The sequence below is a fragment of the Schistocerca gregaria genome, chromosome 2 (assembly GCF_023897955.1).
Source record: "Schistocerca gregaria isolate iqSchGreg1 chromosome 2, iqSchGreg1.2, whole genome shotgun sequence".
Classification (NCBI taxonomy): Eukaryota; Metazoa; Arthropoda; class Insecta; order Orthoptera; family Acrididae; genus Schistocerca; species Schistocerca gregaria.
This window is the reverse complement of record NC_064921.1, coordinates 651,428,570-651,442,525: the sequence shown is the minus strand read 5'-3', so window position 1 is coordinate 651,442,525 and position 13,956 is coordinate 651,428,570.

Genomic DNA, 13,956 nt, shown 5'->3' with positions numbered 1-13,956 from the left:
ACGTTGTTGGTATCGATCTTTTGAAGTTAACGAAATACTAGCCTACACGCAAAATACGTGTCTCAAGCATTGAATAGTCGAATAACGACATCATCGTTCTACTAATGTCAGGCCATTGTCATCTGTGTCAACTATTGTTCTATAACTATTACTCAATAGGTGAGAAAAGCTGCATGTGCGATTGTAAAAACAAAGAATACTGCCCTTATAAATATGCTAAACCATGTTGTGGCAGTGTTTGTTTGGCTATGCCCATCTTAGTCAGTGGCATCATCCTCAATGCACCAACCGTCACATTTCGCATAATAGCAAAGGGCAAAATCTGCTTCGTGGACCCTAAAATGTTCATTGACTATTCATGTATTATTACGTAGCCATTAGGTAAACATTAGATAGTCAGTTGATAACAACTATAGTTCCAAAATACGAACAGCCAAGGTGTTGTTTCCCTAGCATATAACTGCAATAAAATTGTAAAATGTAAAATTTTCCAAGCGAGTTAAATTTTTGAAGAGATTTTGGGATTGCAGCCGGTTGTACGGTTCACTCTTCGATATTTCAACTGGACACCTGCCATTCATCTTCAGGTGATCCATCGAGGACTTTCTTTTCCTTAATTAGGATTTAATTTCCTTGCCCCATATGGGCAGGGGAGGACCATCAGCAGCACAGTCCACTGCTCATCAGCCAATTGGCTTTACAAAAATACAGAAGGGGGATGGCATAAAAAGGGGGGATAAAAGGGAGACATAAAAAACACAGTAAATGGAGAAAATGGGAGTTAAAATATACAATAAGAAGGGGACATGCACTGGGAGACAGTTAAAAAGTCGACATAAAGCCAAAAGAGCACAGCTGTCAAATCAAAGAGCACTTAAAGAAAACTGGAGGCAAACACAAGTTAAAAGCTCTCATGAAGGATAAAAAAAAACCTCTGGTAGGGACTTGTCAAGAGGCTGGAGGCTGGAGAGAAGGGAAAAAGAGGGGAGGAAGGTGCAGTGGGGGGGAGGGGCTGGAGGTTGGGGGGAGTGGGAGGAAGAGGGAAAAAGGGGAGCAGGAGGCACACCAAGGGGTAGGAGATGTGCAGGGTGGGATATGAAGAGGGAACACAAGGTAGTAGGGAATGCAGAGACACTGAAGGGGAGCATGGGAGAGGGAGGGGGTATAGGAGGGCGAAAGCCACTCAGGAGATGGGTAGGAGAGGGAGCACTGAGGAGGGTGGGGTTCGAGTTGGTAGGAGGAGTAGACGTCAGGGTTAAGAATGTCATCCAGGAGACTTGGTGCTGGAAGTTACATTGGGAAAGGAGGTGGAGGGTGTGGAGATGGAGAGAGGGCGGGACACAACGGTAAAGGTGCGGCTACAGGCTGGGTGTGGAGAGGGAGGCAGACACTAGGAGGTGGGGTGGGGGATCGAGTCGGCTGGCAATATACAGGGTGCAGATGTGTTCAAGGAAAAGGAGGAGGTGGAGGAAGGGGATGAAGTCGTAGAGGATGTGCTTGGGGGACAGAAGACGGATGTGGAAGGCGAGGTAGAGTGCATGGCGCTCAAGGATTTGGAGGCCGTTATAAAATGTGGGCGGGATGGAAATATAAGCAATGCTGGCATAACTAAGGATGGGGTGGATGAAGGATTTGTAGGCGTGAAGGATGGTGGAAGGATGTCAAAGATGTTTTTTTTCCTTTATTGTATTTCAATTCTTAATAGGGCAGGCTGGCAGCAGCATATGCCCTGCTCTTCAGCTGAAAGACATAAAACAAACAACAGAAGACATTTAACAAGATACAAAGGAGAAAACATGCTGAACATAGATATAAAAAAGGGGGAAACATCATGGAAGGCAATAGGCAAAAAAAGGGGCGACTGTAAAACGCAGATAAAAACCGTAAAAAAGTAGTGCACACAAAATACCATACACTGGGACAATTAAAAGAACACAAGCACAGTATGACTAGAGCATGAATGTTTCGACGGATGGCATAGCACATAACAAACACTGACAGTTACACTAAGTACAAGGCCAACACACAATTAAAATCAGACCTCTTGAGACCTCTTGACACACAGGACAAACAGCACTAAACACAATACTGACGTGGTGCACTGACAATGAGGAAAAAGGAGGACCTTCCAGGCACGAGGAGATGAGGGAGACCAGAAGAAAGGAGGGAGGGAGGGGAAGAGAGGGGGTAGATGGGCGGAGGGCGCCCTGAAGAGGGCCATGTAGGGAGGGATTTGGGAAGGAAAGAGGCAAGGATGGGGTGCAGGGTCTCAGGGGGGAAAGGAGGAAAATCCGCTCTGGGAGAAGGAGGGGAGAGGAAAAACGGGGGCCTTGGTAGGGGGGGGTGGGGGTGAACAAGGCCAGGTTATAGTTGAAACGAAGGGTAGATGTGACACCGAATTTCATTATCCGGGAGGGGGAGGTGCTGGAAATTGCCCTGATGAAGGAGGGTGTGAAAGTGGAAAGACGGAGGGATACAACGATAGAGGCACAGCAACAAGCAGGGCGTGGAGAGGTAAGAGGAAATCAGAGTGTGAGGGGGATCAACCCGGCGGACAATGTAAAGGATGCGGAGATGTTGGAGGAACAGGGGGAGGTGGGGGAAGGGTATGAGTGCATACAAGATCCGTGTGGGGGAAGGAAGGCGTATATGGAAGGCAAGGCGGAGCACATGGCGTTCGAGGATTTGCAGGGCCTTGTAAAAGTGGGTGGGTGTGAATATCCAGGCAACGCTGGCATAACAGAGGATAGGAGGGATTTGTAGGTGTGGAGGATGGTAGACGGATGCAGTCACCATGTCCGGCCAGACAGGAGTTTCAGAAGGTGGAGGTGGGAATAGGCTTTCTGCTGAATGGTCTGGTGAGGGGTCCAGGTGAGGTGTCGGTCGAGGGTGAGGCCAAAGTATCTTAGGGTGGGGGTGAGCTGGATTGGACGACCATAAAGGGTGAGGTAGAAATCATGGAGACGAAAGGACCACGTGGTGTGGCCTATGAAGGTTACCTGGGTTTTGGAGGGGTTGAGACAGAGGAACCACTGGTTACACCAAGTGATGAAGTGATTAAGGTGGGTTTGGAGGGTACGTTGGGACTCGAAGACGTTCTCCGCTCCGCCGTATATAGCGTGCTGATTGTATTGCCATGTCAGAGTCGGAAAGTAGGACCTACCTCCCGGTGGCAGCGCCCTCGCTGGTGGAACTACAACTATCACCTGTCTTAGGCGTTGCCGATTACCTCAATCATCACAGTATTTTGGCGTCTTCGTCTGCAGCAAATCTCGGAGATGACACGATTCTACGAATTATTCAGCGGTAGCCGCTGTCACGGTTCAGTAGATTTTCCGCGATGCGTATTTCTTTTGTAATGGAGTTCCAAAAAGGTGTTTCTGTGGCCAAAATTAATGTTTTGTCATTCTCCATTGAATGTCGTTGGAGATACAATGTTCCGCAATTGCAGACTTCTACGTTTATGGTCTGTGTAATGTTCCCCCAGTGTACGTGTTGTTTGTCCTATACAGGCCACACCACACTGGCAAGATACTCTGCAAATTCGTGTAATAAAACTTACAGAATCTGTATCTTTTTTATGGAAAGGGAAGTGCCCAAATATGACTTCGTAAACCGCGTAATGGCAGATCACGCCCCAAGAACCCCTGTAAACTACTTTGTGAATATTACTTTATTATCTGTGGACAAGTTAATCACTCTATGTGAAAAACCTATTGATTCTCTGCGACGTTTCATAGCGAAAGTGAGCGTGGAACGTTGGCACGTATTCTGTCCTAGCCGTGGCACAATCCAGGGACCGCAAATTCACTGCAGAGGTTTCCGCGGCCGGAACTGCTGACTTCAGCTTCTTTTGCTCTCCTCTCCAAGAGAAAGCGAAAGGAAACTTCTCCGATAATACGCAACGAATTTACTAGCGACAGAATAATGACCCGTGCACGAAAAGAGTTCCACGACTGTAGGTGGGAAAACCGTTATCATTCCTTACAAGGGAACTAACTACGGATGTATTTTTTTCTGTCTCATATATCCGTAACATAATTCTTTTTTCTCGGGGATTACGATATTCCTTTCTTCACTGCGTACCAAAGGATTTATTTTGGTCTTGCTTTCCGACTGTGGAAGAGGGCCAAATATGCCTAATATTCCATAACTAAAACATGAAATTTGTGATTGAGCGCTTTCATATTTGTCTCCTACTAATATTAAATTTTTCTTCTTTCCATTTAATGTAATCACTGATATGCCTACATATACCTCCGCTTACTTTATTTCGTGATCTAAGACCACTGGTTCACTTTTGCAAGAACTTGATTTCCTTTCAAGTAGCATCTTTCTTATTTTTAAATTGTAATTATGATGTGATAACTAAAATTAACCGAATCGAAACTAAATGAAACCGAAATCGTTCGAGATTATTCGATAAGTGGATTTTATCGTTTCAACTTCGATAAATGTACTGTTAGGCTTCTAATAACATCTAAGCTTGTGCATACATAAACTACAGCCTACTCGGAATCCGTGTATCACAGATAGGTTTATTTCCTAGCCTTTTTTAAAAACATTTTCTTTGGTCTCTATGTCCACACTGTTTACAGTTAAAATGCATTTTTAATTTTATAGCTATTCTTTTATCACATTTTATTAGTTTTTTATGGATTCTACCTTTTTACGTGGTCGAACGATTTCGTGTTTAAAGGTGGAAGAAAAATAAACTTGTTTAAGGTTTTTTTTTGTTACAGGAGACTTTTCATCTTATTAGCTGAAGACAACGTAAAATTCCGCAAACCGAAAGTAAAAAATTTACTAGCAGAAAAGTAACAAGCAGCATTATTTTCAAACTTTAAAGGATTATTGCTTCTTAGAAAGAAAACATTTATTTTCATTCGACTTCACACCAGTTAAGAAATACTTCTCATATTACTTCCTACAAAATATTACCTGTGGAAATCCTTCCCCCAGTTAAAATATGCCCGTTGCACAAAATATTGATCGATCCTCTTTTCCATTCTAGCAAATACGTCTAACAATTTCCGATTGGCAATGCGAGGTCATCTCATTATTCTTGGAAATTTCATACACATGTTTACCTACTGAAATTTAACTTATGCGCCCTCGGAGTCTTTTACGGTGTTATGCTTCAACAGAATCTTCTCGGTTTACAAACAGCGTTACTTCGAATAAAATACCCAAGTTTTCGATAACTGTCTCCGTCAGCGACAGTTGGAGTAATTATTATTATTATTATTATTATTATTATTATTATTATCATCATCATCATCATCATCTTCATAATATTCATCATCATTATGAATAAGATACACGGGTTTCCGATGGCTGTCTCCATCATCATCAGGAGTTAAAGTCGGTGACTGTAGTGACTGAAGCTCCTGATGACGATGGCGGAGACAGCTATCGAAACCGCTAGTATCTTATTCAAAGTGACGAAGCCTGTAAACTCAGAAGATTTTACTGTGACAGTACACCTAAGTTGAACAGAAACAGAAAACAAATTAGATATCTCCAAAGACACTTCTACCAACAGGGTCCAGACGAAATGGAAGGGCTCACATAAAGGCACCAGTGTAAGAACGAGTGCCACCGTTAGCTCAAGTACGCCGAAATGTAAGCTTTTGTAAAAAATTCTCATATATTATTTTAAAAAAATTAGATAATAACTTAAACTATTGTATTCAAATCTATATTCCCTGCGTAGGTATACGTGCTTACGCGAATGAAATTAACATTCAACACACCTCTAGCATATATACCTACGTTTAACCACATTCCGGTTTCGACTTCAGATGAATGTGTGCTGAAATTAAGTTGAAGTCTTATGATTCCTTCAAACAAGTATATGAACCTCCTTATCAACTTTATGTAACTTTCCACCGTGGAGTAGCACTGTATTGACCTTGAAATGGTACTTACAGTTTACTACAAGGGCGAGTGTTGTACTTTGGAACAATTTTCAGACTTTCGCCTCTAGCCTCACCTATACCACCATTTTAATAAATTTTCGTATTGCATTCTGCAGTGATAATATTAAAATTATGTGTGCTGTAGTTGTTTTCTGAAATCATAAAAAATGTTCCGAAAAATTCAGTCGAGAAATACTTTTCAATACTGAGCTTACCAGTCTCTGTGTTCAATCAGTAATTGAAATAAGATTAAGAAATAGTATCATAAAAACCAAGTTGAAAGCCAAATACATTTTGAAAGTGGAGCTGCTGTCAAGTAACATAATTTACTGTTTCAAGACGGAAAATTTTTAAAATGTTATAAAAATTCCGTTCATTATCGCAAATACCGGCCGTGAAAGTCTGCATTCCGTAATTAAAATGAAGGAAGTTCGAAATGTGCGGAAAAATTAAGGCTAAAAGCAAGTAAGAGGTCTATGACTAAGGAATTTATTGCTAGCGCACTCGAGCAGATGTAATTTCGATGTACTGCTTACGCTATAATAGAATCGCAGACCAGAGAGAAGTGTCGGCTGCAGTAAGAACTGTGTGGACTGCTGTAGGAGCTGTGTCGGCTGTAGTATTGGTAGCTCGTCGTGGGGCGGTTGGGCCTTTCGTCCCTGAGCGATGTAGTATAAGGTAAAAGCAGCCGCGCGCGTATATAATTTCTTACAATTAAATTTGTACTATTGTTACATCAAGTCCCATGAAAATGTTTTAAAAACGCTTTTAATAATAATAATTTTTATAAAATTAACTTTTGGACAATCATTTATCTGAATTTAAAGGATTTACTAATTTCTGAAATCCATGGTCATCCCGATTATCGTAAAGAAATTTCAGTTGTTTCTTTTTATACATGACAAATCTAGCGGCCAGCATTGCACTGCGTTGTGCCAAAAAAAATTTCTTATGTAGTAGCAGATATATACGCGTTATCCGGCGACTTCATTGAGGTAAGAATCTTCAATTTATTCAGAATGATCTTTCAGGGCCATGAGGCAGAACTGCTGACGTTCAAATTTACCAGTTTAGCTTCACAGTCAGTTAATTATTGAAATGTTATACATGAGTCACATTTTTTTATTGGGAGGTTAGTCACGTTATTACGGAATAATAAACTGTTGGGAATAATAAACTGTTAGGTTCGGGATGATATCGACTGTCTGGTTCATTCATGATAATCTGTTGTTGTGGATGATTCTGCTGCTGATAAGACCTACTCTTATTAAATGTAAGCTGAACACTGCGCTCATTAATTTTACGTCTGCCATTACAGTCTTTACTAAACGGCGCGTTGCGATAGGAATTGAAATGTTTTCTGTATGTACTGATTTCCTTGTTACTGTGCGTTACTATTTGGCAGAGCCGACGCTGTACGTGTAGGCAACGAAACATTTAAGTTTGTTTGACCTCGCACATTATATTGTAGGTTAGGTATGCTGTTGTGGGGAAAAGCATCTATTGTTACCAAAATCTGGTTTCTGTTGCTGATAATTTTGATGATACTGATAATTAAAATTTTATCTGTTATTAAAGGCCGGCCGGAGTGGCCGAGCGGATCTAGGCGCAACAGTCCGGAGTCGCGCGACCGCTACGGTCACAGGTTCGAATCCTGCCTCGAGCATGGATGTATATGATGTCCTTAGGTTAGTTAGGTTTAAGTAGTCGTACGTTCTAGGGGACTGATGACCTCAGAAGTTAAGTCCCATAGTGTTCAGAGCCATTTGAACCATTTTTGTTATTGAAGTCTGGTGGTTGTCATTCCTGGAGCGCCTATCACATTTGCTATTAAAATAGCGCGGCTGATCGAAATTACTGTATGCTTGTTGGCCTTGGTTATGATGTGAAAAATTATTGTCTACGAAGGAGTTGTCTGATTGCAGAACTTCCAAAAGCTGTAACAGATCTCTAAATGCCTTCTGCTGTCCTGTTAAAAGTGATACTCTTAACGATCGTGGTAGTTTTTAAATACATAATTGTATAAGTGCTGATTCACTGAATGGCTCACATAAATACTGGTTTCGTTGTATCATGTGTTAAAAAAATTGCGCGACAGTGGGAAAATTTTCTCATAATTCGGTAAGTTAATTAACTGTTCCTTGATTCCGCGAAGTGTCGTCTTCGACCAATACGCTGACAGAAAAGCATTCTGAAAGTCTTCTACAGAATAACATTGTGACGCGATCGGTCTCATACGAGTTGTCGATTTGCCTTCCAAAACACTGCAAATAAATTCAAGTTTGTGTGTTAAGGCCATGTTGGTGGAAAAGCAAAGCTAAATTCTTGTATCCAATCCATAGGGTGAATTTGTGTTCTTTCATTTTTAAATGCCTTAAATTTCGTAACGGATAGAAAGTGCTTGTAATCAAAATTATCGTCTCTGAATGTCTGAACAGGTTCAGGATTGTATGATGATCTGCTTGTCTGCGAGTGTTCGGAATCTGTCATGTACTCTCTGTAAATTACCTAAGTTACTTGGCTATGTAGGTGTAACAAATGTTCAAAATGTGGCATAATCGAACAAAAAATTGTGGATTAAGATGAAGCTATCGATCCACATACCAGTCACTGCTAAACACAGCATAAGACGCTAAAACATTTTTCATTTCTGTCACTTCTTGCTGCAAAGATGCCAATTTTCTACGTAATATATTATTGGTCGAACCTTTCTCACTGATTGTCTGCTGTATGTTTTGGAATTCGGGTGTTCGATTGAACGAAATTGGTGACGTATCGTCTGTTTTGGTGTCATTGTTGTTTTCCATAACGTCAACACGACTGGCCAACTCATATTTTTCAGTCAGTGATTTTACCTGATCATCATTTTTAGTGTCACAAGCATTAATTTGTTTTTTGCATTTTACGTGTGGTTTTGTTCAATTTGTTAACGCCTGCTTTAATGGCATCAGGATCCTGTATTAATTCGAATTGTTCAAGTCTGTTGGTCACTGTCTGAAATTCTACCGTTTATTTATTTTCCAAAGTCTGAATATCAGTGTCTGTTTTTGTTTTTAGATCGGATATTTTACCATGCAATTCCGTGTTCAACTGTTTGATAGCGTTGATTTCGTCTGATACTGTAGCAATGTTGTTGTCTACGTATTTTTTGCTTTCTTGAACAACTTACGCTTGTCTTCCTGTTTCTGTGTAGTAATTGTTTCCATGACTTGTTTCTTTACTTCGTTCTGTTCCTGTATGAATTTACGGTAACGCGTCTCACTGTTTTGTAGACGATGATTAAAACGTTCGTCAATATGGCTGTTCTGTTGTTCAAATTTCTTGTCTACTTGCGCATCTAATGTGCGTGAAAGTTCTTCCGACATTAATTTAAATTCGTCGCGTAACCGTGTTGCGTTTTTCTGCACATTATTTAGCAACTGCACTGATTTCATCTCTAATTTTGTTGTGGCTGCTGTGAATTACGCTTTTTTTGTGCAACGGATGTACGTTCTTCACTACTATTCCTCGCACAAGCCTTAATTTCCTCACGTAATTGTTCTTGTTTTTCATTCGACTATTTGAGATTTTCATTAAGTTGTTTATAATTGTTGTCTAGTTCTTCATTCGACTCTTTGAGATTTTCTTAAATTGTAGCAATACTGCCATAACTCGATCCATGCCAAATTTGCCGACTCTATTTTCTGTGCTGTGTGATAGTGTATCTGCATGTGTCACATTTAGTGTAACCATTTGGTCATTGTCTGACTATTGTTTGCTAATTGGATGTGCACTGTTGGTCACTACATCGGAATCAAATAAATCTGACTATTTAGACTACATTGTTCATCTTCTTTAGAAATATTTAACTGTTCACTGTGTAAATTTTGTAAATCAAGTGTGTCAAGCTGAGTAGCGTTCCTTGTAACGGTACGTGCGGCGTCATCAATTCAAAAAATGGCTGAGCAATATGGGACTTAACATCTGTGGTCATCAGTCCCCTTGAACTAAGTAAACCTCACTAACCTAAGGACATCACACACAGCCATGCCCGAGGCAGGAGTCGAACCTGCGATCGTAGCGGTCACGCGGTTTGTAGCGTCTCCTGGCCAGTCGTAATAAAAAGTGTGTGACAGAATTTTTTCCGTGTGTGTAAGACCAGTTAACATGTATCGATATAGTGCCACGCACACGATGAAAGAGAAATAATTTAAACATGACCAAGTGAAGCAATAAAGCAAGACTGTGTAAACATTTCATGAATGTACTATGTGTGTATGTAGAACACGCATATTTATTTGACGTTTTATGCATTTAACTTCGAATCCATGACATATAATTATCTTTGAAAATCTTGTTAAATGAATTAGTGATTATAATCGGTGCCTGAGATAAAAAGGAGAATTCAGCACATGTGTAAATAGTAAATCGCATTGTAATAATCTCTTTGTTTTCTTTGGGGTTCGTTACGAGTAACACTCGCGTGTTAAGTAAATGTATAAGCTAGCCTTGATTCCTATGTTCGTGAAGCTTGAGATCAGCCATTAGTCGAGTTGTTGTAAAAAGGTGTGTAAAATTAATGCATTTTTGTTTGAATATATAGAGTTTGAGCAAATATGTTTTTAAAATAATTTGCAAAGTTGCCAGCAATTCGCCCCATAAATAATACAAACATTTTCGGCATTTAATTTAGCGGAAGCCGCTGTACCAATCTGCGAGGGCAACGGCCGCAGACGCGGCACATTTAAAAAATATTTATTTTAGGCATCGCAGTTACCTCGCCGGTAAAGCGAGGTAACATAATATTTAACATTTTCTTACAGCTTACAGCAGTGCCGGCAGACTATATCATATTATTCAGTGCACTACTCAGTTTGATTTGGAAGATGCTGTGCGACATGTTCCATGCGGCCGCAAAAAATATAACGAATAACTGTGTTATCACTTTATCATTTTCACATTTTGTGGCAAGGTCTGCTCAGTGAATCTAAAGCAATATTTAATTTTTTTCCCTGAGATTAAGAGAACGCGGGCTAGCCGCGCACCTGTTCTAATTAACAGCATTCAAAAATCCACTGCATAACGTAACCAACATTCAGTGCTGAACGATCATTTGAATTTCATTACTGACCTTTCTGAATACGATGCAAAGTACTGAGTTCAGATACAGTTGTCTTTCTTTCTTGATTACGTTACAGTAGCAAGTGAATCTTCCCCACATGATTATCCAGAGCAGATGTGGAAAAGGAATAATTTGATCCACGGTGTGCCACATTTTTGATAAAAGTGTTTATTCCCTCTCCCACTCCATAACCACAAGCCGAATAAAATTAATTCCAGTAGTAAAAATGTGAGAGGTGGAGTGAGGGAGACGGAATAGGTTCAAGACTGAAGCGCTTAGAACGGCACGACCACACCGGCCGGCCGTCATCAACTGTCATTAAATATACTGTGGACATAATTGAATTTGTTTGCTCATCATTTAGAGTAGAATCATTACTGGTGGGCGGCACGTACTGATTATCTGTAACTGGAGGATTATCATTATGATACTGAGGATTGCTAGTACTATCAGTCAAATCATTCAAGTCGTCTTTTTCACTCATTGCGCATCGCCATGTATTGTTGGCAGTTTGTCGCTTCATTTTCACGAGTCAAAAGTAGACACAAAATCAAACAAAGACAAAGCAAAAGTGGAACAAATACGATAACAACAAGGAGAACTAAATTGCCGATGATCTGTGAAAGGAGTGACAAATTGTTAAAAGTGTTGCGCAGGTGCAAACTACATTTAACATTAGACAAATAAGAAGAGATATATAACTGACTACTTCTCAGAAATTCATAAAAATTACGATCCTGGCCGGTTGTCGACAAGCGTAACCTTCCAACAGTTTATTATTCCGTAACCTCGCAATAATAACGTGACTAACCTCCCAATAAAAAATGTGACTCATATATAACCTTTCAATAATTAACTGACTGTGAAGCTAAAGTGGTAAATTTGGACGTCAGCATTTCTGCCTCATGGCCCTGAAAGATCATTCTGAATAAATTGAAAATTCTTACGTCAATGAAGTCACCGGATAACGCGTATATATCTGCTCCTACAAGAAATTTTTGTGGCACAGCCCAGTGCAATGCTGGCGGCTAGATTTGTCATGTATAAGAAGAAACAACTGATTTTTCTTTACGATAATCAAGATGACCATGGATTTCAGAAATTAGTAAATTCTTTAAATTCAGATGAATGATTGTCAAAAAGTTAATTTTATAAAAAAAGATTATTATTAAGAGTTTTTAAAACATTTTCATGGGACTTGATATAACAACAGTAAAAATTAGGCGCGCGGCTGCTTTTCCCTTGTACTACATTGCTCGGGTACGACCGGCCCAAACGCCCGACGACGAGCTACCACTACTACAGCCGACACAGCTCCCACTGCAGCCTACCCTGCTATCGACACTTCTCTCTGGTCTGCGATTCCATTATAGCTTACATATCGCAGGCAGGACGTGAGCAATCCATCGAAATTACATCTGCTCGAGTGCACTAGCAATGAATTCCTTAGTCATGGACCTCTTACATGCTTTCAACCTTAATTTTTTCCTCACTCATTTCGAACTTCCTTCATTTTAATTACGGAATGCCGACCTTCACGACCGGTATTTGCGATAATGCTGACATTTGATTTATGGACCTTAAATCGTTCTCGAAGGCATAACTCCCTGCCTAACGTTTCGTCTTCCAGTGCGGAAGACAGACTCCATCGGAGACAAGCTCAGCAAAGATTTATGCTACTGTAGGAGCAACGGTCTCCGCCGGGCGACCGACTAGCGAGCCGCATTATATTCACAAATGATCAACACTAGCAATCAATCTATTAGTGAAAACTCTATCACAGTCCCTACAGTAATTACTCAGATTAGTCTTGACGTACAGACAGAATGTGCATTTCTGGTCATGCTTCGATACACTCTGGCGTTGCTAAGGCTGTTTGCTTTAATACTTTTCCTGCAAACTACCGCTTCTTCGTAGCACCCACAATTGCTTCAAGAAGTCACTTCAAACCCCAACTAAATATGGAGCCCATAAGAATATAATATTCACTCTACATTACTTCCTCTTCTGTACATGACATGCAACATTCTTGCACATTCCAGATCCACAATTGTCTACAGTGTATCTTGGATCGTCTTCTACCCCTTCTTGCTCTTGGCATCAACTCCAGCCCTGTCACACAAAGTCCGCTATTTTGCATTCGTTTTTAAGTGATCGGTCCAAATCTGTCTACTACTGCTTTTTTGAGTAATTAGTCTTCTGACTGGTTTGATGCGCGTCCAGAAACGAATTCCCCTCCTGTGCCCACCACATCATCTCAGAGTAGTAGTTGCAATCTAGGGCCTCAAATATTTGCTGCATTTATCCCAGTCTCGGTCTTCCTCTACAGTTTTTACTCTTTACAAATCCCTCTGCTTCCATGTAAGTTATTCCCTAGTGCCTAAATCCCTCCCCTTTTATTGTCAGTGTTTTCCACACATTCCTTTCCTCGCCGATTCGGCGCAGAAACTCTTCATTCCTTATCTCATCGTCCACCTAATTTTCAACATGCTTCTGCAGCAGGACATCTCAAATCCTTCGATCTTCTTCTTTCCCGGTTTTCCCAAAGTCCTTTTTTTACTGCCATACAATGTTGTGCTCAAAATGTACATTCTCAGAAATTTCATCCTCACATTAAGGTCTATGTTTGATACTAGTAGACTTTTCTTGGCCAGAAATGCCCTTTTTGCCAGTGCTAGTCAGCTTTTGATGTCATCCTTGCACGGTCCGTCATGGGTAATTTTGCTGCCTAGGAAGCAGAATTCCATAACTTCATCAACTTCGTTATCACCATCCTGATTTTAAGTTCCTCGCAGTTCTTACTTTGCTATTCTGATTACCTTTGTCTTTCTTCGATTCCTCTTAATACATATTTCGTTCTGATTTGACAGTTCACTGCATTCAGCACACCCTTTAATACCTCTTCACTTTCACTGAGGACAGCAATACCTTCCG